General features: G+C 44.5%; 1 protein-coding gene across 1 annotated transcript in view; it reads left to right on the plus strand.

The window, feature by feature from the left end:
- The window catches only part of msrab (methionine sulfoxide reductase Ab), a 53,702-nt gene that overhangs the window by 773 nt on the left and 47,929 nt on the right, over positions 1-5,000 (plus strand). The window lies entirely within an intron of this gene.

Consider the following 5,000-nt stretch of genomic DNA (forward strand, 5'->3'; position numbering starts at 1 on the left):
TTTGCAGACATTCGACATTCTCATTCTTCATGCTTGATGCCCTTGTGGCACAAAAAGGCTTATTAGGGTCCTATTGGGTGGTCGTCCTACATGGCAGAAATAAAATATAGCCACCATTGTAATCAGGAGAAATTGCCCTTTCAAATGGTATATGACATAATACATTTGAGTGCACTGGTCAGTGTAAAATAGGAGAAATGGTATAAAACATAATTAATATGTTTGAGTAAAAAAACAATGTTACCTTTTGTTAAAAGGTTTATTCATACCTACAACTTCCGATAACTTGTTAAGTCATGTGAAATCCCAGAAATGGGATTTAGTAAACCACCACTGCTGCTGGGGCAGGATGTGTTGACATCTCAAAAGTAGATTTCATCAGTGTGCACTGCCCACTGGTAGCAGTTTCCTTCTCCACAACAGGTTCAGCAAGCTTCTTGTGGCCAGCCATGGCCTGTCTCTGTGACACATGGAGCCGGACTTATTTATAAGCTAAATCATGTGACTGTGGCGTAAACATAACATGGAGCTCTGGCTTTATAAGTTAAATCATGTGACTGTGGCGTAAACACAACATGAGCAGGAAAGTACACTAATAGCAGCTATTGTGGTTGACCTCTTCTGTCGTGCATGCTGAGCAGCTGTGGTTGACCTCCTCCGTGGTGGATTGCGAGTGCAGTTGAAACTCTCTCTCCTCTCATTTGCTTGTTTGTGAGCTCTGCTGGCCAGGCCTCTGCTGAAGATGTCTGTTTGAGGAATTAGTGCATTATGGGAAGAGTGTCCTCCACAAGCTCAAAACTAAACTCAGTGTTCATATCAAAGCCTTCTTCAGGCCCACACGCTTTAGGACTGTAATTTGTAATTCTTTTTCTTTATGCTTTATGCTCTCTCTCTCTCTGTCTCTCTCTCTTTATTCTCTCCAGTTTGAGGCTGTTTTCTAGCGCGCCTCCTCACTCTAAAGCTGTCTACTCTGCCCCCACCCCCCTCTGGATTTCTTGTTACACTCTTTCTTTGCGTGACATGAAAATAACCAAACTATCTGTTTGTAAACATGAACATGCCCCAGAATGTAGCACAGTAGCTGCCTGGCAGCTCGAGCTAGGTAGAACTGTTTCAGCTAGGTAGAACTGTTTCAGCTAGGTAGAGCTAGGTAGACCTGTTTCAGCTAGGTAGAACTGTTTCAGCTAGGTAGAGCTAGGTAGACCTGTTTCAGCTAGGTAGAACTGTTTCAGCTAGGTAGAGCTAGGTAGAACTGTTTCAGCTAGGTAGAGCTAGGTAGACCTGTTTCAGCTAGGTTTTCGTTTTTTTTTTTCTTCTTACCAACAGTACTTGGTGACCTTGAGAAATAGAGATCTTTGGGAAAAATGATCAGAGTTCTCCTTTAACAGGATGGGGGTGGTTGGGGGGGCTGGTGACACTGAAGAAGGCCTTTCTAGAACTTTCCTCTCAGTGTTTCTCCTCAGGACTGACTTGTGCTTGCGTACCCTGCCTGGCTGAGTTGTGCTTGTGTCGTACCCTGCCTGGCTGAAGTGTCGGCTCATGGACATCATGTCAACGTCTCTCTGTTTGTTTGTTTGCTTGTTGGCCCTGTTTTGTAAACCTTTGTTTGTGTGTTGCGGGGGCCCTCCACTGTGTGTGTGTGTGTGTGTGTGTGTGTGTGTGTGTGTGTGTGTGTGTGTGTGTGTGTGTGTGTGTGTGTGTGTGTGTGTGTGTGTGTGTGTGTGTGTGTGTGTGTGTGTGTGTGTGTGTGTGTGTGTGTTGCTGTCCCTCCACTATATGTGTGTGTGTGTGTGTGTGTTGCTGTCCCTCCACTATATGTGTGTCCTCTCCTCTCCTCCTCCTCTTCTGTCATTGTCGTATCCTATGTCCATCCTCCTCTTCTCTCCTCTCCTCATCTTCTCCTCTCCTCTCCTCTCTCCTCCTCCTCCTCCTCTTCTCTCCTCTCCTCCACCTCCTCTCTCCTCTCTCCTCTCCTCATCTTCTCCTCTCCTCCTCCTCCTCTCCTCCTCCTCCTCTCTCCTCCTCCTCTTCTCTCCTCTCCTCTCTCCTCCTCCTCCTCTCTCCTCTCCTCCTCCTCCTCTCCTCCTCCTCCTCTCTCCTCTCTCCTCTCCTCATCTTCTCCTCTCCTCATCTTCTCCTCTCCTCCTCCTCCTCTCCTCCTCCTCCTCTCTCCTCCTCCTCTTCTCTCCTCTCCTCTCTCCTCCTCCTCCTCTCTCCTCCTCCTCTTCTCTCCTCTCCTCTCTCCTCCTCTCTCCTCTCCTCCTCTCTCCTCTCCTCATCCTCCTCCTCTCTCCTTCTCCTCCTCTCCTGCTCCTCCTCTCTCCTCCTCCTCCTCCTCCTCCTCTCTCCTCCTCCTCCTCCTCCTCCTCCTCTCCTCTCCTGTCGTTGTAGTGCCCCGTGTCCAGAGCTCCATCTGTGTATTATGCGCTTGACAGCTCCGCCTTTCTCATAAATTCCCGCGCCGTCTGGCGTGCCAGCCCGGGGACACTGCATGGGCCGCCACGGCAACCATAGAATGAGTTCTCTGGGGTCAGAGGTCATACTGAGGCTGTTCTTGACAGAACTCAACCCTCCTGCAAGGCCCTTGCCGTCTGTATCTATAGCTGTTTTTCTTCAGTCTAAGATGTAGAAGTGGTCAAGTATTTTGTGCTATTTGCTTCGGGAAGTTGTAGAAAAGCCAGGCTGGCATAACAGGTCTGCTTATCCTCAAAGCAGGATGATGACATACTTACTGCTGTGGACATTCAGGAAACTCAACCACTGGCCAACTGCATGATAAACATGCTTGTTCACTGATAATGTTGATAGTAGGGCTGTCAATGTAAAAAAATTAATCTAATTAATTACATACTCTGTGATTAATTAATCTAAATTAATCGCATATATAATTTTTGCTATGAAAGTATTTACATTTTTTAAATTCAAATAACATCATTGAATAATCAGCATTAGTGACATTAAAGTTCAAAAACTCTTTTATTATTATTTTAATAATGGCCATAATAATATATGATATGACCTAATATGCTGAGGAAATAAATTCATAAGTGCTTCGGGAAGAAGTTGTTTTTCACATACAAGGTAGCTATTTCAGGCCACAGATATAACCTAAGGGACACAATGAAAATAAATGAACACTTCCCTCAATTTCAACACTATTTCTTTGCATTGATGTGCGACTTTAGAGTTGATGAACTCCGGTGATATGCAAATTCCTTGCTGCAGACATTGCAAAGGACTTTATTTTAATCAACACTTTATTTTTATCAACACCATCAGGCCGTTGTTTAAAAGTAAATGTTTCAATCAATGATCTAGTCAGCACATTTTCTTCTCTCTCCTTCATTTTACAGTCTAATGGTTACTGACTACAATGGCTTGGGGTCAAAGGTCATACGGAATCGATTAATCTGCGTTATTTTTTTTAATCAGTTATTTTTTCTCAAATTAATTAATCGAAATTAATCAGTTATTTTGACAGCCCTAGTTGATAGCTTTGTGTCCAAGATATGTAAGACAAATAGATACAAGAACTATTTTATACTTACTGTCACTAGCTTTTTAAACACTCTCACATGAGTGTTTTTTACAAGTACCATTTATTATGTTCTTATTTTTTTTATGGTTTTTATGTTGTGTTCATGTTTACTGTTTGAAGAGCCTTCATGTTGTATTTGAGTCTCTTTATGAATGTGTTCTCTCTGCTGGCTGTCCCCAGATTGCCCCTTAGGGACAATAAAGATACTTTGAACCTTGATAAGGCCACATGACCTGCCTGTGCTTCCTCTGCAGTAGCCCTGCCCATATCTCCATACATATGCACTCTTCTGCTCAATGCTATAGATATCTCCATACATATCCACACTTCTGCTCAATGCTATAGATATCTCCATAGATACTTCTACTCAATGTTATAGATGAACCCTCTCATTCTTAAGCCCTCACTTCCACACAAATACACTATGCAGGCTTATTCATTAGTACTTCCACACACACAAATACCCTATGCAGGCTTATTCATTTCTACTTCCACACACACAGATCCACTAAGCAGGCTTTGTGTGAGAGAGGCCTGTAGGTGTCACTGCTTAGAATTCTTCAGTTAGCTCTGTCTTAGTTACTGTAACCGTGGAGGAACAGTTAGCTCCGTCTTGGTTACTGTAACCGTGGAGGAACAGTTAGCTCCGTCTTGGTTACTGTAACCGTGGAGGAACAGTTAGCTCCGTCTTGGTAACTGTAACCGTGGAGGAACAGGAGAGACTGGCTGGCTGGAGTGTGTCCTCTCCATGGTAACCGGAACTAGGTGCCTGGCTCCCGTGCTGAATAGAAGGCGCAGGGGACATACTCGGTTCTTCATCTCTTCCCTCTTGGTGGCGGAACAACCTTCATACGACCTTGCTTGCCCTTGGGTGACAAGTTGTTCTCTATGTTTATTTTGGCTCCCACTGGATCTTACATCCTTTAGCCACTTGCCATTGCTGCTAAAGCAGGTGCTCCAGACCTCAGACATCAGAGTTGTTTCTGCTAGTTTGTTTGTTTACACTTTAGTTGTAATTTGTTGTCCAGCAAAACAACGTGATAATATCTTTATAAAATCTAATGCTCTCTTGGTGGCCCTGTTAAATGAATGACTCCAGGTATTAAACCTGATGTGGCATAGCCGCAGGACGGGCATCAACATGGCATTCTAGAATCCTTACATAGTCCACAATATCAAAATCATTTTCAAATAAAGAAAAACAAAACAGGGTTTTGTGTCGAAACAGACACACACATTTATCCGTGTTCAGTCTCCAGGTGTGCAGCAGTAATCCAAGTACCCGCCAGCACCTCCTCTGCTGACCCCCAGTTTCAAGACACCAGATTCCTTTTTTCCCATGATCCTTTGCTGTGATACCTTTCCTTGACCGCCCGTGTTGATTGGTCAGCCCCTGGCAGTGGGTGCTGGCAGCGCAGAGGGAGGAGTGGTGCTGAACCTGCCCGCACAGGTGCCACTCAGG

Source organism: Alosa pseudoharengus, unplaced genomic scaffold, assembly GCF_046254945.1.
Source record: "Alosa pseudoharengus isolate Yale_2024_CS ecotype anadromous, Long Island Sound unplaced genomic scaffold, YU_APseudo_1.1 YU_APseudo_1.1_scf_2, whole genome shotgun sequence".
NCBI classification, from domain to species: domain Eukaryota; kingdom Metazoa; phylum Chordata; class Actinopteri; order Clupeiformes; family Clupeidae; genus Alosa; species Alosa pseudoharengus.